Source organism: Meleagris gallopavo, chromosome 14 (assembly GCF_000146605.3).
Source record: "Meleagris gallopavo isolate NT-WF06-2002-E0010 breed Aviagen turkey brand Nicholas breeding stock chromosome 14, Turkey_5.1, whole genome shotgun sequence".
Classification (NCBI taxonomy): domain Eukaryota; kingdom Metazoa; phylum Chordata; class Aves; order Galliformes; family Phasianidae; genus Meleagris; species Meleagris gallopavo.
This window is the reverse complement of record NC_015024.2, coordinates 7,550,308-7,571,375: the sequence shown is the minus strand read 5'-3', so window position 1 is coordinate 7,571,375 and position 21,068 is coordinate 7,550,308. Positions and strand designations below refer to the sequence as shown.

Below are 21,068 nucleotides of genomic sequence, written 5' to 3'. Positions count from 1 at the left end.
AAAAAAGCTGTCTTTTACTTGTAGGATCTTTGTTTTCTTTTATTTCTGATGGATAATCTTTGAGTATGGTATACTTGATGTCTCTTACTTACTAATGACAGTAATACTTCACTTCTTTGGATACTTCTACCATGCAAATGGCAATGAAGATCAAAAAAAGTTCTGCTTTTTAATGAAGAAAATTCTTCAAAAGTCTGCATCAGCATGGGTTTCCCTTTAAGATTTCTACTCTCAGCTGTTAAAAAACCTGATAAAGAAAGAATTGTGTTTTTTTTAATGAAAAAAACTTTGGGATACAAGTTCAGAATCTCTTTTAAAGATACAGAATATTTTCTTATACTGAAGCTCTTAAAATATTTGGCATCATTTTTGGTATCATAGACTTTGTTGGAAACCATACATATCATTAAAATATTTCAGGTTTCTAAACTATGTTTAATTATCTAGGTAAATCAGTTCCTTCTCAAAGGAGAGTCTTCAGAGAGAGATGTGGTTATTACTATCTGCAGCTTTTTAGCTTTGGAAAATATACTGTTGCATTCTTATACTCTGTGTATGCAGTTGTGCACTTTGAAAGTTCTCTTACACTTCATATTGACTTCATATTTTTATGCAATTTTTCATAAATTTTCTGCTGGGACAGTGACTTTTTGAGATATTGTAATTGGTGACTTTTAGAACCTACAGCAGTGTCCTCTTAATTTGCGATTTTGATTTTCTCATGTTTACATTCATGATGTCATACATTCATTGAATGGTCAATCATTTTTTTCCTTTTTTTTTTTCTTACAACATTAACTACCAGAACATCTTTCTATGGCTGTGTAGCACCTGTTGCAAGCTACAAGTTGGTGGACCTTATTTTTTGATCTTAAATTAGAGTAAATTTACTTTGAAATAAAAGCATTTTAATTTTTCAGGTTTGTTTTTTTCACCCCGAAGTACTGGTAAGGCATATCAGCCTGAATTCAGTTAACACAGCAATTATTTTTCAGCCTTAAGAAATTGAATTACTACTGCCATAGCAGTGCAGAAAAATACTTGCTGTTTACACTCCGTTTTAATGTGTAGGTTTCAAGAGACTTGTGCAGGTTTAGTATCTTCTCTTTTCATTTTTTACAGCTGAGGAAATTTTGATTCAGAGAGTAAGCAGCTTGCCCCAGCTCTCCAGGTAAGCCAGTGACAGAATCAGTGCTGAACTCTGAATTCCTGTCCCATTTCTCACACTAGGTAGATCAATGGCTGGGAAGGTGACCATTGTTCTGACATTCAGAGGATAGTTTCTTCTTGGACTCCCACGCCCAGTTTACTTCCCCAGCAAGAAATCCTGGTATTCTTTACCTCTACAGTTTCCAGGAACGTTTTCATCCCCTAAGATAACAGCAGAAAGTTTTTATTTTCAGTATTACCCCCAGATATGCCCAGGTACCTGCCCCTATATGTAGGAAGAGAATGGTTTTATTCGGCTCAATGTGTTTCATGCTCAGAAGTATTCATTTTTAATTTAACCCTAAGTTAAATTAAAGGTATGAATTCAACAAAGGAATTTGATATATTTGCTGTAGACATGCTATCAGATTTGATAAACACTATCTCAAACATTAGCAGAGGTGGGAAGTGGAGGGTGGATAAGAGTGACTGAAACAGATCTGAGTCATTTGCACAACTATATGTGTAATTGGTTGGTATGTGCATGCAATTACAGTGCTGCAATTGGACATCTGAAGTACTTTTAGTTATGTATTGCTAGTCTGTTAATCTGCTGGCGAGAAAATAAATATTGAACAAAATTAAACAGGTATACGAAGAAATTTTGTTTCATTCACATTCTCAAAAAAGGAAAGGTAACCTGTATATTTGTGAACTTCTCTTAGTGCTTGGGACAAAGTTGTTGTTACTTGTGGGTCATGAGCAATCTCTGTTCTTGGAAGTGACCTCCAGTCATCTGTGTATAGGATGTGTATAGAACATTCTGCTTCCTTACACAGTGTTTTCTGTTCAGAATTGCGAGGGACTTATGGTCATTCCACACATTGGTTGTGATCAACAGGAGGTACAAATTAGTGAAAACTATCATATCTACCAGGCACTTCAGGGCAGTAACATAAAATAAGGAGAGGCACATTTCCCTAAATGAATACATTTTCATTCAGTAGGTTATTTCACTTAAACAGCATTAAATGTAATCCTCTTTGAATCTCAGTGGCCTCCTCCTACTCCTTTTCTGTCAGTCTTCATCTCCTGCAAAAGCGTGAATTCAGCTTTCAAAAGAATGGTAGTTTAGCTAAATCACTGTGGAGTTTTCTTTAAGAAATACAAGAGGGATTCTATAGAACTAGCATGAAATATCTCAAGGTCAGTTGCTCCTTATACTTTACATCATAATTAAAGTATTCACATTTAGTTTGGTCTCTACTAATTCAGATTTTCTTTTCTCTTTTTTTAATCCTTTCTCTCTCTCTTTTTTTTTTCTCTTGTTTCTCTTTTACTTATTTTCCTTTTAAGATGGAAAAGCATTTGTCTCAGTAATATAACATCATCATTTCTTTTTATGCTAATTTGATTTTCAGACAAGCCAAATCACACTGCTGGACCTTGTAATTTGCTGCACACCAGCTTTGCAGAATATAATGGAGTGGGACAGTATTCTTTTTGATGTGGTTAATCTCTGTTATACTTGTGCCTCTTCTGAAAACTGCACTGTGTCAGAGAGTCTTTTGTAGCCAATGGTGACAGGAAGATCAACAGAGAGAGGTTGCTCCATTAACCTCTGAAGTAATGAAGTTGCATTTCAGGCAGTCAACACTCACACTGCCAATTTATTATCATTTAAGAGGAAGTGAAACTACTTCAAGCCACTCTAGTGTCCACATTTTGATAAATACACAGATTGTTAATGTTCTAATGCTAACAATCAGCCTCAAGGGGACCTCTAATGGTGAAGGATACTGTGGCTGTGTGTCTCCTTATTCTTGCAAAATGAAAATTCTTCAGCACCAAGAAAACATGTTAAGGCTATTTCTTTTTCTTTTTTCTTTTTCCTTTTTTTCATGCTGAATATTCAGATGTAGCTTTACTGATAGTACCAGCTTTATCTGTCCACCATTGAAATGCTGAAAGTAGATAAATCCTTTGAAAGCTAATTTATGTAAACTTTCAAGGGAATCAAATTCAGATCTCCAGATTCACATCTATTTCATTCTAGTTTCCCAGACGATACACATTTATAAGGGGATTACTTTCCATCTTCTAAACAGAAATAACCAAAATCTTGGGAACATGTTTAAACCCTGAATTTGTTAAAATATTGCAGGATTGTCTGACCTTGTAAGTTTTTCATGACCAATAGTCAAATCCTGTGAGAATGGCTTTCTGAGGAAGCAATAACACTGGTCTCCCCGCCTCAGCAGTAAAACAGGCTTGTAAAAGAAAACACTGCAGAACGGGCATGACCATACTCCCATTCTTCCCCAGTTCTGCTCCTAGGCATGGTCTTTGGCACGTATTTTTTCCTGCTAAAGGTAGTGTAATTTACATGTCTGGCTTTCCATAAGTAGTGAAAACACTTTTTATATATAAAAGTCCAGGTGGTTACATAGCCATATCATACATTCCTGTTCTCCCAGGGTGACATAAATAGTTATTTATCCACACTATTTCAGAGACACAGAATCAAGGTGGTCAGCTAAGTGCAGCATGTCCCTGCTGGTGCCTTGGAGGGTTTCTGGTCTGCTCATGCTTCTGTTGAGGGCCAAGTTTTGCCTACAGATGGGTCTCTGAGTGCTCGCTTCCTGCGACTGTTTTGACACGGCTCCACTGAAGTAATTTGAAAGACTGTCTTCTGCAGGCTTTGGGTGGATCCATTTAGTGCCTTTAATCCGTAAAGAAAAAGCCCTCAGTAAAGGAAGGGGAATGTTACCTGCATTTTATAAAAGGATACTGTTTATAAAGGAAATACTCCAACATGGATTCGTGCCCATTGTGTGAGATGACTGCTTTCTACCCTCTTCTGTCAGCGGTCTGAGTCGCATTTCCTTCCCTCGAGCTGTGACCCTCCCTGCTGTGTAGCAGATGCTATGTGTCAGGAAGGCATCTCCGTGCCTGTGATTCTCCTCATGGGGAGGTGGCTGTGCGGTGTGGGCCCCGTGCAGAGCTCTACCAAAGGCAGGAATGGGGGCTGTGGGCAGGGCAGCTCCTCACCACCAGCTCTGCACCTGGCAGGCAGCAGCCTGAGCCCTGTGTCCGTGCTGCAGCAGTGGTGCTGTGCAGCCTGCCAGGCCTTGTTACAGGCTCGGTGCCAGAGCGAGGACCACAGGCATCTCGCACGTGTGCCGCAAAGCTGCGCTGAGAAATGCAGCTTGCAGAGCTTACGGTATTTTCTCCCCCTCCCTCTCTCCCCAAGCCCCAATGACTCATTATTCTCTGTCCAGAGACAACAGGTATCTCAGCACTCTCCCTTTTGTATTTAGGCAGGCGGGTTTGGAAAGAGCCCCCCGCCAGGCCCATGCACGGGGTTCTGCAGGGTGCCTGGCGTGACACAGGGGATCGCTTTTTCAGCTGTGCTCAGATGGGAGCGGAGCAGAGCCGTGCTGCCAAGCTGAGTGCAGCTGATGATCTGGAAGGACGATCAGGGCAGGAGCACAGCCAGACTCACCGCAGAAACACTCCTGGGATGAGGGGGCTGGGGTGGGGGGGCTGCCACCTGCAACGCCTGTGGAGCCCCAGACCACTTACGTCTACCTGTGTGGGGCATGGGGTTTTGTAAGGACGTGTCGTGGAGGAACCAGAAGAGCTGTCAAGAAATCTGCAGCAGTGCTAAAACTAAAGAAACATGGGCAGCTCTCATGGCCAGGACTGTTTCAACATTCTCTCACTTTGCCCTCTCACTCCCTTGCTTATTCAACATGAATAGCATTCATAAAGCAGCCCAAATGCATCGTGTGTGTAGAAGAAGAGAGTTGAGGCACACGTGTGTGTCACTGTAGAATCATTTTGTTGGCATCATGGTCAAATTTTCAGGTAGTGGAGAGGTTTTCTTTTAGCATACAATTAACTTATAGTTGTTTTCAAAAACGTGAGCTAAGATTAGGCAACACTGAATTTTAATTTGTGAATCCATAGTGTGTTATTGCCTTGTGTCTGTCGTCTTTTTATGCGATTTAAATACGCAGTTTACTAATCTTAGCTTCTTCCCTTCTATGTTTAGCCAAAGTGAACTGTTAAAGAATGTGACATATATTATTTTATTGGCATTGACTCACAACTGAGTCAGTGAACTTCTTTGCACTTACCACTAAAATTGGCTTCTAACTTTCAAAAATTTATGACAATTGCTCCTTCTTGTGGCTTGAATGTTGACGTATAATTAATTTAGGATTTCTTCTTGAGATTTCCTGTCTACGTTTGTACCTGTCACAAAAATATCCTTGGAAGTTTATCTAACAGCTGGAACACCACAAGAGTCGATTGAAATTTGGCAAAGAGATTTACTGGGGCCAACGGAAGTGCTCAGAGCAAGATGGCATAAATATGCAAAAGGAGACTTTTTTTTTTTCCCCCCCAGCAGTTTTAAAGGATTCTATACAGGCTGATAATGGCATAATACTGAAAATGCTGACATTGTGTCAGCTCGTAACAGCAGCACTGAAAAAAGATTCCAAAAGCGTGCACTGACATTTTGTTGAATTATGCACAGAATAGAAATATGTCTGTTGCTTTCCTTCAGCCCAGCTGCCCTACAAGTTTCAGCTCATTCTTTCAAGAAACCAGATATTTTTCATGGGAATTTCCCACAAAATGGTTTTGAAATCTTTTTTTTTCCTCTGCAAGAGTGAAGGAATTCTGAAAATTCAAAATCTAGGTTGCAAAGTCATAGTGACAGTACTAAGGGACTGGGCAGTAAAACAGCATATAAAATTTCCTTTAGATAATTGTAAAATGAAGCATATGGGACACAAGCAACCCTAACTATATAGCTAATGTCAGGATGTAAATGAGTTGATACTTTTTAGGAAGGAGATGTTGAAATTGCTGTGCATGGGTCTCCAAAACTTTGCTTTATTTGCAGCAACAAACAATATTTTAAATATGTAGGAAAGAAACGAGTATCTAAACACAAAGTCACTGTAAGCCCTGTACCAGTTCAAGGTTTGCCCATATCTCTGCTGTTCCGTGCATTCCATAAGCCACTGACAAAGAACGAAGAGTAGAGGAAAGGGAAATAGAGGGTGATGAGAATGATAGAGATTTCAACTTGTTTCTACATGAAAAGAGACTATCACAATATAATTCTTCACTTTGGAAATAAAACCCAAACAAAATATGAAAAGTTTCTAAAATCTTCAGTGGTTTGGTAGGTGTGAATGTGAGATGATTGGTAGATTTTTCACATCCTGCATGTGGATGTAGCAGGTGTGAGTTGCTCCTGATCCACACTTTGAACTTCAGAAGAGATCTCAATTAAAAGTGACTAATGGGGCAAGGTGCATTTTCTGTGAGCCTACAAAACAATTTGTGCCCGTTATCTTGTCAGTTCCTAATATAGGAAGATAACTAAGGGAATTAAAAATAAAATTTCATTTAATGAAATGGAAGTAAAGATCTCAAAACACTGTTGGCATAAGATCTTGCAAAGGTCTTCATTCTTTCTCTCTCTCCCTTTCTAAAATCCCATGTCTGTGATTCAGTGCCTAGAATGAGAAAATTACTGAGGGGTTTTTATTCTGTTTGTTTTTGTGTGTATTGCTGTTGTTGTTTTTACATGACTACTAATTGTTGATCTCTGTTTTTTTCTCAACAAGCAATTGATAAACTACAGTTGGGATATACGCTACAAGAATTGGCTTGTTCAAAAGCACAGGTAGCTTTGACCAAAAAGAAAAAAATAATAAATAACAAATAAATAAGGTGTAATTTAATTTGTGCAATTGTTTGTAACAAGATATTCACATTAAAAAAAATAATGCATGGAAACCACTTTCTCTGACTTAACCCTCACATTTAATATTCAATATTTGCAATACTTGACTTTATTTGAATATGAAATCATGGTCCAACCATGCTTTTTGCTGATTTTCCTGCATTGTTGTATCGTGCTTTACTGTTCTGTATAGAAAACACTGTTCCTCATTTCCAAAGTGTACAAATATGAATGTGAAGTTGGCAGACTCAACCAGTGGCCATAACAGTGGTGATCTGCGTTATATCTTTAAATTCAGGTAGTAAGTGAGGAAAAATGTGCAAGCATGAAAAAAAATAACCTAAATTAGAATGAAATGGGCTGGGTAATTTTATTTGTGCTTTGATTACTTCATGAGAAATTAAGATATTGGTTTTCCCTTCTTTAATTTGAGCATCAAGAACAAAATTTCTTGAAAGTAACCCTGAAAATATTGTCTTTCTTGTAATTTTTTTTATTTATTTCAATAGAAAAAAAAATTAATTTAAGTGTTAGGTCTGTTTCCATTCCCTCTAAAATTAATGGTGTAATGAACTAAGTATGGACAGTTATAATTGTTCTTATTTTCCAAGTTTTTTATACGAGCTAAGTTCCATTCTGGTCTTTTCTTTTTCCTCAGTGGGTTTGACACACTTGTGCGTGCATGACAAGAGTATCTTTGGTTTGTTTTCGTGTATCTAATTAGCAACATGTTGACCTCAGAAATGCCTTTGTGAATTATTCCTCTGTCTTATCTTGTTCCAACCAACAGAACTGCAATATGCAGGTAAAGTAGATGGTGATGATAACGCACAATTACTACCTAGAGCCCAATGAGTTGGTCAGGTTGACAACAGAGACTATAGAGAGCAGAATGAAAAAGTGTAGGGAGACAAAGTTTAAGCAAACACAAAACTGGAGATCAAAGAAAAATAGGAAAGTCTGCCTACAATTGTACAGGAAGAAGAGATTGAGAGGGGAAAGAAAATGGATGTGAGGAAAATGGTATTCTCTAGAAAAAAAATATAAATAGATGTAAGTTGTGATTAAAGATTGATTGTAGTGATTATTTGTGCTCATGAATTCACCACTCTTATACTGCTAAATGCAATTGTTAGTTTAATTGCATTGCATCAAATTTTCATAAACGTATCAAGTAGTAAGTCTTGCCCTTGACAATTTTTTATGATTTAGTAATGAAGTTCATATTTTATTTGTGTATGTTTACTTGTTACATAACACTTACATGGAAGGTTTTAGTATCTCCTTTGGAAATTTCATTATCTAAGCAGCTGATCTTGCTAACTTCTACATCGTTGCTGTTAAGTTTACAAGTGGATAAAAAGGTGATATTTGAAGGTTTGAGGGGAGCAAGATTTTGCTTATTGCTCTTTTATTATTTCCCTTTTTTCAATAGCTTTTATTATTGGTATAATGATGACTGTGGTCTTCAGTTTGCATGGCATATTATATGCATGTCATTAGCAAAAGATTAGCCCAAAAGTTCCCATTCAGGATAGACATGCACTCATGTTCTTAAAGTTAGGTGCATATTTAAGTCTCACTTAGAGTAAAAATTAAAGCATATGTTGATATGCTTACCAGAACTGGTCCCTAAGTCTTCCCTATCACGCACTGAGAAATGCGTGGGCAGACCCATAATTGTGGAGAAGCTCATAATATTGAGGCCTAAAGTATAAAAATTATTGCATAATTAGACCACACATGCTAGATTTCAAAATGCTGTGTGCTGTCTGTATGGGTATTTAAAAAATAAGTAGCTGTAGAGCATGTATGGTCCTGTTCACACTGCCACACACAGTCATTGTAATGCTCCAGCAGTGCTAGGAGTTTTAAGTGGATCCAGCATTGCTCTTACTTCAAATAGATCAAACCTACCAGCATGCTCCTTTAGCTGGATCTCTTTCTTCTTGACATTAAAAGATGAAACTGTAGGTATCACACTTCATTTTTATAGGGACGTTCATATCATGAACCACATAAAATACAGAATACTTTGGATCATTAGGAGAAAAAGATGAAAGTGTATCTCGCTAACTGCAAAACAGGCTTTTGATATATAACAATATTCTGAGCTATCCTTCGGCATATTGATTTCTCTTATTTTATTAGTAAGATAGTAGGAATACCTCACAGTGTTCTCCACAGAGCAATTAGTGTTTAAGCATACTGATAGGATAAAGAGTACAGAGCTATTAACTAGCAGAACAAACTAATGAAACAGCATGTTTGTGGTTTACCTAAATTATGAAGTACAGATAGGGGTATATAACTGTTGGTATAAATTTTCAGATCTACACAGCAGCAATCTGAAGCTTGTTAGTTTATTCTCAGCTTTAGAAGATAAGCAATCTAATATGATTGGAAAAGTAGACACAAGCCATTAGATTCATCTTTATTAATTTTCTTATTATTATTTGCTTAAGAGAAAGATAATCCCAAGCAAACTTTTGCCAGTTTATTGGAGTCATCTGCCCCGAGGACACCATGCAATGCCCATGGCTTCCAACAAGGCTTGTCCTCTCTAGTCAGGAATCCAGACTATTCCTAAGGGAAGAAATAAGCCCACACATGGAGTACTTGAGACCTGCACTCAACCTTTATCTCCTCTTTTCCTCCCAGCTCTGGTCAGCCTTCAGGTACTCCAGGAAAGGAGTCCAGCCCTTGTACTCCTGCTCATTGGCTGGAATGTTTTTGGATTAAACTTCCTCACCACAACCACCAAAGTTATTACCGTTTACTCTGATACAACAACATCTTGTAACCAACATGCTTCTAATGATAGAGCATGGTGACAGCTGTCCTAACTGGTTACCTGAGTGCTGCAATCAGCCACTTTTAGCTATTAAAAATTGACTGACTCCTCTAGGATGCATGAGGTGAAAATCAAATCCTACCCCCTACCACCAGGCAAATATGTGTGAGATTTTAAGAATTTTCTTCTAGTCCCAAATTATCAGCAAATATAAAAAGATGACAGAAAAAATAAATTCTAGAAATTCCCCATATCCAGAGAGAAGCCACAGCTATGACCTTGCTTGGCTCAGGCAAACTGTAGAGAAGAGAACTGTAGAGAAGAGAAACTGAATAGAGAAGAGAAAAGAAGAGAATAATTCCTTCATCACTGGTGGCTAAAGTGAGAATGTACCTGGTCTTTGACATAGCTTTTGTCCCTCTGAAAGAGTGAGCAGTTCTTTCTGTGGATCTTACAATCATCTAACCTTAAGGAGTCCTTGTCGGTAGTGGGCTGGAAGCACTGCTGACCATGTTCAAGGAAAAATACTGTTACCTCATCTAGGAAGAGACAGGGGAGCCCACCCCAGGAAACTGTGTAGATGGGACGAAGCAGCCAAGCCCCTTCTTCAGCTTCATGACCTCTCTTTGTCATTCTCCGTGAAATTAACCTGTGACGTGCACCAAAATTTTGGCTCATTTAAGAATGAGGACAGAGGCAAATCCTCCAGATGTACAAGTGCTCAACCAACTGATCTCTTGCTTCATACCCACAGGTGAATGGGAAAAGATCAACATGTGGCCATTTATTAAACATGGGGCCACAATGCAGCTTTGAAAAGCAAACAGAACTGCAGATCAAGAAGACTGCCAGCATCCTAATCAAAACATGATAGAAACTTTACATCAGTTCCTGAAAAAATGTAATCCTTAGGTGGGTAGGAAGGGGCATTCTCATTTGTGACTGATATCAGGGTTTCTATCTTAAATCTACCCCTCAGTAAAATCCTTAATATCTCCTTACATTAATTTTATTTCTCTCTAGCGTCCATTTCAGAATCTGATTTTCTTTTTAACTCTGAGTTAAACATATATTTTTCTTAAAGAAATGAAAGAAAACAGAAGCGGGGAGCAATTATTTAATTAAGTGGATGCTCATAAGTGAGACTTATCCCAGCTGAGATCTTTGTGGCTTCTTTTTTTTTGATTTGTTTTCATTTTGCAATGAATTTCTAGCAACAAAGATTTCTCTATCCAGTGAAAAATTTCTCTTTTAAGAAAAAACAGCATCTCAAAGTTTCCTTTTTCATATTAAACAAAACATGCGGCAAGCTGCAATTAAATTTCGGTTAACAAAATGCAAAAATACATCCAACCTCCATCTGCCAAAAAATAAATAGTTTGAAAAGTAGTTTCACATCCCTGACAATGACGACTGTGTTTATGACATATTTCTGGTGCCATATTCCGCTCTGCTATCACTGCCAGCTTGCGCCCAGTATTTAGAAATAAAACAGAAACACATTGAACTTGCTGAACTAGATGTTGCCACACTGCAACTCTAATGGGCTTAGTGACCACAACCTACAGGGGCCAGAATGTGTCAACAGCAAAAGGGCCAACCTCAATCACTGTCTGTGCTTTTACAGAGTTGTTACATGTTTAATTCTTTGCAGCTTAGTTCTCCTGCTGTTTTGGCTGCTCAAAACCAAGGCTCGTATATTGCAGCAGCCTTCTCTACCTCATATAATGCCACAAAGGTCCCAGCAGGAGACCTTTCAGTGGAGCAGACAAGCCACAGGCTAGGGCAAACAGGGCATCACAACTTCCTAATAAGATGACTTATTAGATTGGGGGCTTGACACAGCTTTTATTTAACCACTTATTTTCCCAGCCACCAGGAACATGAACTGTCTCTTTTCTTGGAGCACAGCAAGTGGTATGTGGGTTTGCAGCAAGCGCTGCCACATGCATTCAATCCAATCTGTAAGTAAAGGATGATTGCTAATGCCATCTTTACCAGTGTATCGATACATTAATTTTGCTGTTAATGGTAGATTTCCAGCTGTGTGATTTTTTTATTATATTAAGCTCCGATTTTCCCATTGCATTGGTCACTGCCTGTTCTGGGTTTCACATGGGCTTGAGGAGGGCTGGCAGCGAAGGGGTTACGTGGCTGAACTTAGGATCAGTTTCCTGCCTGCACTTGCAATGGCCTAAGGCAGTGCCTGCTGTTTGGGAGTTAGAGAGAGTGCCTTGCCTTGTCCCAGGTGGCAGACAGGCAAACCATGTTATTAAGAAGCAGAGATCGCAAAACCTTGATCTTCAAAAAAGGCCCCTAATTAGTCCCTAGCATGAGAATAAATGGCATTCCACATCAGCAAGGATGAAAAAGACTCCTTCAAATTTCATTAAGTAATCTCTGCTATTGACAGTTTTTAGGATCACATTGGGAACTTGTTGTTTGAATCGCTTTGCCCACGAACTCTTCCTTATTTGTCACTTCTGTTTGAGTTGGGAAAAAAAAAACGTCTTAATTGTCTCATGTGCTTCGTGCTAAGGAAGTCATAAATGTCATGACAAAGAGCCCCATGCCCTACACTGCAGCCTCTGTGAGTGACTCTTGGGGTCTGCTGGAGTCAGTGGAAATTTTTTGATCATCTTCAATACACTCCAGCTCAGACCTCTAAGAGTACAAGGCAAAAGCCATCTGTCACATTTCCCATAACCCTCTTTTCAATTCTGCATGGAAATGACAGATTGAAGAATGCGTCCTAAGTTTTCTCATATTTCTTAAGAGCTTTGATTTGGACTAGACTTGTTTTATGAAAAGGAAAAGTTTATTAAAAAGAAAAATCTGTCTTTCAACTCATATACTTCTTGTCTAATTTTGATTTATAAACATTCCCAGTAGAGATAGCATCCTTGTCCAAATAGTCTCAAGGTTTACAGACTTCATTTCATTTTGCTTTATAAATGTACGGTAGTTTTCAAGGACTCTTGGTCTCTAGAGAACTTGGATCCATTGGATTTTATTCATCCCAGTGGTATCTGCTTTTATCCCTAACTCAGATCAACAATATGGAAAGTTCATCACGTTCACGCAGTGATTCTGCCACCAGCTGCAGATTCTTCTGAAGTTTACTGTATAATGAATTTAAAACATAAATAGCAACAAATGAGATAAATAATATCTTTGCCAGAACTGGAACAAAGTTCATTTTGTCTTCATAAATAACTTTTTATGCTGATAGTGCTTATGAATCTTTCAATATTTTATTTAATCACACCGTTTACAGATCTTTGTTTTGAAATATATTTTACATTCATATTTATCATTGTAAATGAATATGAAGTGGATAGAAATGAATGGAAAAATGGTTCTACTTTTATAATGTAGCTCAGAAGATATTTTTTAGTCTAAAAAATACACCTCAGGACTGTTGATTCAAAATCAAGAACAGTCATTACCGGACATATTTCACATTATTACAAAAGACAGCCTTTGTATTAGAAATTTGTAAACTGGGTTTGAGCTATTTCTTTTGGTATGTGCTTGTGGGTTTTGAGACACCTTTAGCCCAGGTACAGCTCTGTGTGGCCAGGCAGTGGCAGATCTCCCAGGTAACATTTCCTTAAGTGGAGTTTTTAAGAATGACTAAAATTTGTTCTCCTCCGAGCGGGGTGTTTACTTTTTGTGTTCAGTGTTCTCCAGATAATGTGCAGTGCTGCACTTTCCATTTGAATGAGGAAACTTCCTCTAGCATTACTTTAACCTGTGTGCTTTGTTGATCTGAGACGTAAGAAATCGTACACCAAAACTTCGGTTATTGTAACTAGTTCTAAACAAGAAGGACTAACATCAGTTTTGACAACAAACAAAACCAGTTTTTGTTCAATCGGTTATGTTTAAAAGATTCCAATTTCAAACCAAACACAACTTGTGGTTATTCTGTCAGATATTTATATAGCCACTGGGGCGCCATAGTTATGCACCGCATACATCATTGTATTTTTAAAATGTACTTAATGAACATTTTTTTCTTTTCTGGTAACTACTTCATTGCCTTAAATGAATGCATTCCAATAGAATTTGTAACAAATGAGCACTTTGTGTTTGCATTAATGCCAAACACGTTTAACAAATTTTTAACAAGGAACGCTGGCAAAAAGCCAAACTCCTAGAGGGACACTGAAGGAATGCTATAAATTTAAACTAGATTTTACCTTTTCACTCAGCTAACAAGTGTCTTAGGTGTCTTTGGTATCTTGGCACTGGAAGTTTTCCGCATAGGCTGGATGTAACTTTACATCTTAATTATTCCTCTTGCTGGCCCTCCCTGTGGAGGATTTTCACATCGATATGACAGATTTCAGCAGGATACTGTGTTCTTTAGAAAGCCAGGGGTGGGTTTTCATTCTTTCCATGAGAATTAGGCCAGGTGCAAGTAGCAAAATACATACTTATTTTGGGGGCTGTAATGACAGAGTTGTTTATATCATACCATTTCATACCTTACATTAAGGGAACTATGTAGGGGAAAGCACTCCAGCAGATCTGTGCTACTCAATATTGTTCCTTGTGCTGAGTTGCAAATAGCTGGACTGTGATCATGTTAGCAACTACACTTCAGAGAGGGGGAAAAACAGCCCAAAGTGCTGTTCCCACTGGCCCAAACTCTGGGCTTGCACAGAAGCCATGAGCAGATTTTTTTGGCTGAATCAAACATCTGGGAGGATTCTGCAATTGTTAAGTTATGCCCACATGATGCATGTCATTGCATACCTTGGGAATCACCTAGTCTGTAATACATGTTGGTATTAAAAGTCCTACAGGTAGCTGCACAAGCTGCATTCCTGTTCTTTACTTTAATATATTAATTTAATTTTTACTATGTTACTTCATTTTTAATCAAATGCAGGAACTGAAAAATAATAATGCTTAGCACTCTTCCAAATGGTTAAGGCACATTAAAAACATAAAGCCTTGCAAATTGCTTGAGGAGCCTGATGTTATCCCTGCTATAGTAAAGAACAAGTTAAGCACAGAAGAATGACGTGGCTTTTTCCTTAGTCACACAATAAGCTAATGGCAAGGGACAGAATTCAGCTTAGTGCCCTGCCAGGGCTTTGTCTTAGTTAATCGTGTCATTCTTTTGATGGGTTTGGGCAAGCAAAAATAAAAATTGAGAATGCTTTTTTTTTTTTAATTCATGTCATTTCGATTTTGTTGTTGCAAGAGGCACAGCCGAGTTCCAAGCGTTACTTGAAAAAGACTTCATGAGTTATAGCCTTGTTTGTGCATTACTACTTTTTAGTATAGTTACTTGTTTCCAGAAAATGAAATAATTCCACATCATTTGTTAGTACTCTGATTGTAGTAATGATAAATCACTCCAGAGACGGAAATAGAGGAATTCATCCTGACAGCTTTTTAAAAGATGTCACATTATAATGCAGATGTCTTGTTATAACTTAGGGAGCAGAAATAGCCCTAACAGGTTTTCATTAATGATATCCTTCTCTGCTAACATTTGGTCAGATACCAATTCCCTACAATAAACTGGCTATTCCCTCTCTTTCTGACTCACTAATTACCATATCAGTTGTTGGCCTTTTATGTAGGTACCATGTGTAACAGGTTAGGAGAGGGCAATTTAAGCCTATGTGAATGGGTATCTGTTTTTGTATCTGGGTGCTTGTTGCAAACATTTGGAAAGCATATGGAGCATAATGGACATTAACCCAGATGTCAAAAATAGCCTGCATTTTACTACTGTTATTAAACAGTTTCCCCTTTAACCCCTTTGTGTTTACCCACCCTCTCCCAGCTTGTTTCTGCAAATCACTGCTGAGAGGAAAGGATTGGAGGTAAAAAGTAGTAATCAGGCAGGTGTCTTTATCCAAAGGAAAAACAATCTGAACAAGTATTTGTGGGCTACTACACTTTTATATCTTCACATCCTTCTGCTGTTTTCATTGACTGGTATCTAATGGACCGTCAGAGGTGCCAAACTCATAAGACATTGATTTCAGCTGCAGCACTCCTGAATCTCAGGCCTAATATACATTACCAAATTTTATTTCCATTTTAGAGGTTCAGTGACCTATCCCAAGTACAACATTGAGGAAACAAATATAAATTTAATTTACTCAACCTCAGCTGGTTTTTGACAGCAATATCCTTTTATATATTTATTTGACTTACTTGAGAAATACTTTGCATTTCCTACCTGTGGTGAGCCAGTTTTTGTTACACTCCCAATACGTGTATGGTTTCCTGATGAATGGGTGGGTTGATTAAGTGGGTGGGGTTTATGTGGGAGTTTAATTCTGTACTAAAACCACTATGAAAATTTGGGGAGCAAGCTGAAGAGAGATTGTATTTTGTGATTGGCTGCTGCTCCTCAGATTGGACTCTTTATTCTGGCTTCTTGTTGAGCATGTGAATGAGTGTTAATTGCAAAGGAACTTCAGCTTGTAAAATATCAAGTATATTGGAAATCTGCTGTGATTATATTGTAGAGAACCTGTTAAAAAATAGACATTTTTGTGCTAAGGATTCTGGAATGTACTCTCTTTGTTAATTTATATGGGCGCTTACTATGCCTATATATCTCTTTGAATGATGATTAAGATATACTCAGCACACAAAAGAATGGGAGCTATGCACAGTTCACGAAACGTCACGCATGCTCTGACTTACAGTTTTCATAAAAAGTTCACAAAGATTTTATGTGCCAGAACTAGTAACATGATCTACCTTAGGAACTCCCTGGCTTTCCAGCTCTGCAGAAGTCATTTTTTCTTCATTCACAGGCCAGACCAAAAGTCTGTTAAAATCAATGGGAATCTTTCCACATTTCAGTGGGCTTTGGATTAGTCCTGAAGTGTTTTAACCAGAAGAATTGTACCAACTTCCCACTGGAGAAGTAAAACTATTCATCTAAGTTTGTGTTAGATAAACCATTATATAGGGTTGCCATAGAGGGAAGAACTTAAAAACAGAGACTGAAAGTGATTTGCGAGTTTATTTGTCTGCATTCTATACAAAGTGCTGCACTTTACTCATAGCGTAATTACTGTGCTAAATATTAGCTTCTAGAATTTAAAGAGGCATTTTAGTAAAAAAGTTCTAGAAAACACAACACTTTTTCTGCTGCATGCAGAAGTGTAAAAATTCAGCAGCTGTTTCTTTTTTATGAAAACGGATGTTTTGGAAACTCTTTGCTTACATAAATGCAAGCTTAGCAGCAGAGAGTCCCATACATAATGCATTTCCACTTCTCTAGGAACAAAGTCAGTGGATAAAAGAACAACTGCCCTGCAGTGGAATCATTTAATTCCTCCCACTCATCTGAGATACAGATACTGTGAATAAGACTAATTCACTGCCCTTGTTAAGGAATACTGTGCTGTCTGCTTGCAGCCGAGCTGGTGTAACAATACAAATCATTCAGGCCTCATGTCACAGTCACTTGCAATCAGACAGAGCCTCTTCCAAACCCAGGAGTGGCAGAAGACACTTTCCACTGACTGACTCAGGCTTGCACCATTCCCTTTAGTGTTCCCCTAGATTTCATCAGTGCCAGCCATGGGGAACAACCAACATCGACTGCATGGCAGAAATAAATGGACAATTCCTTTGGTTTCCAAATGAAACATTTAGGTTTACTAATAACATTTCCACTTCGAAGCTACTGCGCCTGTATAGAAGATCAGAAAACTCCTCATTTGCAGAATCACAAACACAACAGAATTTCATATATTTGGAATTTAACATCTTTCCCATTTAGGGGAAATCTTGTCATACAAATCATCTGTGGAAAAGATTGCCACTCTTTAAGTGTATCAAGTGGGTTCAAATCAAATTAAATCCTCACTTAATACTTAGTGCCTAGAAAAGCAATGTACCTACTGATGTTGATGGAAAGCTTGTTTAGATGAGAACTAGAATGTTGTTGCTTGAAATGTGTTATTAATTGGAATATTTTGTGTCCTTGTTACAGTTGTCAGAGGAACTAGTGAAAGAGGAAGAAAAAACCTAGCACTGGAAAGTTACGATGATAATCTATTGCATTGGATCTCCAAACATGACCATGATATCCTGGAGAAGATCACAGATGCAGAAAATAAATTCTAAGGTTGATATCTAACGAAATGCTGCATTAATTGGCGTCTTCTCCATTATTTCTAGTAGTCTGCTGTGAAATTAGATACTTTGTAAAACAACGAAGGAGACTCAAGCAGAAATTACAAAAGCTTTATTTCTATCTTTAATGGGTCTTGCAAGTTATTGTTTTCACAAACAAACCAAGTGTTCAAATATTATTGTTTAATGAAGTTCATTTAATCAGGTTATGTAACTCTTTTTTGGTAAATTGATATTGATTTTAATAAGTAATTTAGATGTAGGTAATTTAGGTATGGTATCTGCATTTGCTGATTTTACCTAGACTATTCTAAAACTTCTATTGCACTAGATTATCAAAGAGGTATTAGTAAAATGTTATATAAAGGGCGTTGGCATTAATCTTAACCCCAATTAGATGTGGGCTTTTCAAAAAATTAAAACCAAGCCTTTACCCTCCTCTGTTTTCTTACATCTACTGATAATTATAATTAAAACAAACAAACAAACAAACAAACAACAAACCAAAATGAAAACAAACAAACAAGAAAAAAAACAGCAACAAAAAAAGAATGAAGAAAATCACATTGATAGTATAACCGGTATTAAGCTCTGGGCCAGGTTGGAAATGAAATCAATTTTTGGTACTAATAACTGATGGCAAAGATTAACTCTATGAAAATATGGTGTGTGTCTCTGACAATGCATAGGACATCTAATTTGATCATAAATATACAATTATAAACAAGATGTATCTATTCCTGGATGGTAAAAGCTTGAGGCGTATATAAATACATATGTTTGTATATATATGGACTATATGGACATATACACAAGGATGTATCAACCTTTTACCATCCAAATGCATACAGATCTTCAACAATGAAAGCTGGGACTCTTTAAAAAAATAAAAATAAAGTAAGATTGCTGTGAATACAGTATATGCACTAGGTCTCCTGTAAATGAGGAACTGTTTGTTATCATTTTCTGCGTTGAAAAACAGTCTCCAACATGGATCCCAATGACTTTTAGATGTTAAAGAAGAAAATAACAATGAACAAACAGCCCATAGAGGCTGTCTGAATCACCAAAATATGTCTAGCGAAATAAATTTAAAGCACATGCAAGGAAAAATAGAAATGTGAAGTCATTACATTCAGTGAGAGAATATTAACTGATAGATAAATGTCTACGACTTCTCGAGGAGAGGATCCTTGTGACTCCATGAACATTTTTGGTCAGTCTGGCAAACCTACAAATGTTTGGCTGTTTTACTGGGGCATCTTTTCGTCCATGGGAGAAATGCTTCCATGGTGATAGGAGTGGGAATAGAATATCTACATTTTTAAAGGACAAACAATAAATTTAAGCATGGGTGGCCTTAATCCTTAGTAGTTTTTCTTTGCTGCTGTAAAAAAGAAAAATCTAAGTGGATACTCCTGAAGTCTTGCACTGAATTTAGAAAAAATATTTTTTGAACCTGTGGTGCAATTAACCCTAAACATCCTACATGAGCCATACATATAGCCCTCTAAAGTGATTGTCTAGAGATGATATTTTATTTATTTGTACCATAATTCGTGGTGCAGTCAAAGAGCAATTTATTTGAGCAGGAGTCCTGCTGGATGCTACTGTTTTCCATAGATAGAAAATGTATAGAATTAGTATAGCACAGATAATCCAAATTTCATTCATGTTTAAAAAGTTTGTCCTTTAACTATCAATGGCATTTTAGATCTTTGTTTTGAAACAGCAAAGCTTTTGGGAGTATATTTAGCACATATGACAAATGTTGCACTTGGAAACTCAGACAACAAAGCTTAGTTTCTTGTGACAAATTTGTTGTCACAGTAGGGGACAATCGTCTGTGTCTCTTACAATCAGGTCTTAACCTTAACTCTGCAACTGAATACTTGAAGTAGGAAATAAACTAGGGGGAAATAGGTTCAGACGCAAAGCTGTATAGTTAGATATTTATATGTATGTGCCAATTTTGTCACAGGTATTACTTTAGGGGCATTTTTGCTCCATTCATGTTGGTAACAGTATTGATCTAAACTTTTATCAGGGCCTACAGGTTAGCCCTAAGGAGGAAAACTCTGTCTAACATTGCTTCTTTCTTTATCTTTCTTTTTTCTTTTCTTTTTTTTTTTCATTTCATGTGATACTCTACGATGTTTGCAGAAAATCTTTTCATATACTAAAATAGAATCTCGGGGTTTACAATAAACACTGTGATGTTGGGAAAATATTTTATTTGAGCAATGTTTGGTAGTTTTTTTCCCCCTTGAAGTGTAAAGAAGCAACCAACTTTTGGTTAACACTTAAGATAATGATTATTATTTTAATGTGAGATCAGTCTTGTACTGCGCATTCTTTCTTTCATTTAAATGTACAGTATGAATTTTGTATTTGATGAATTTTGTGTATCCAGTATGCACGTACCTGCGCATTGACTTTCATTTGAAAGTGAGTTTCAATTTACTTTTTAAACAGTGTTTATGAAAAGACCTCAGATGTGTTGACACAAAGTATATCTGCAATGTTTTTTTTTTTTCTGTGTGTAGGGTGACGTTTGAATGTGATGTTCTGCAGCAATGGGTCAGTATTCCCTAATAACCTTAGATCCTCATTTGATAGTGCTTCTTGTAATATTTTTTTCAAGTGAGTGGCATGTTCTGGATTGTGATATTGATATGTGGTTAAGGATATCGATATGAAACTAAGGAATTCCTAGAAATTAACAGTGGGCATGTATTAGACAGTCATTGTAATTTAATGTCTAGTAGAAGTGTAAAGTACCAAGGTATTTAGAGTTCATAACATTGTTATCATGTGTATGGAAGTATTTAGTGTTGATCATCTTGTTTATATTCATCAAATAAACTTTGTTTCTTTCTGAAATCAGTGTTGTGTCATTAAAACTACATTTAATGGCTGTACGAAAATGTGTGAGAGATGTTTTCCACATGGTAAATCTATCACACTCCTTATTTCTCTAATTGCTACCATTCAAAGTAATTTATCTTCCTGTTGTTACTATCACATAAACTGTTTAAGAAAGCATAACAAGGAAAATGTCTCCTAGGCCCTGCTCCCAGAAATGCTTACCAGCAACTTTACTAAAGTGAGTAACCATTTTCCGGACTGGGCTCTTAGTGAGCAATATGCTTTTGAGTGGGTTTCTAAAACATAATATTCTTGTGTGACCTTCTGTAATTGCATAGAAAATTACATTTTGTTTAT

General features: G+C 37.2%; 1 protein-coding gene across 3 annotated transcripts in view; it reads left to right on the top strand.

The window, feature by feature from the left end:
* The window catches only part of ERC2 (ELKS/RAB6-interacting/CAST family member 2), a 437,668-nt gene extending 416,948 nt beyond the window's left edge, over window positions 1-20,720 (top strand). For all 3 annotated transcript variants that reach the window (XR_004161299.1, XR_004161298.1, XM_031555549.1), the window contains one exon: window positions 17,701-20,720. The gene's annotated coding sequence lies outside the window, so the exon portion shown is untranslated. The remainder of the gene's footprint in view (window positions 1-17,700) is intronic.
* Window positions 20,721-21,068: the final 348 nt, after the last annotated feature.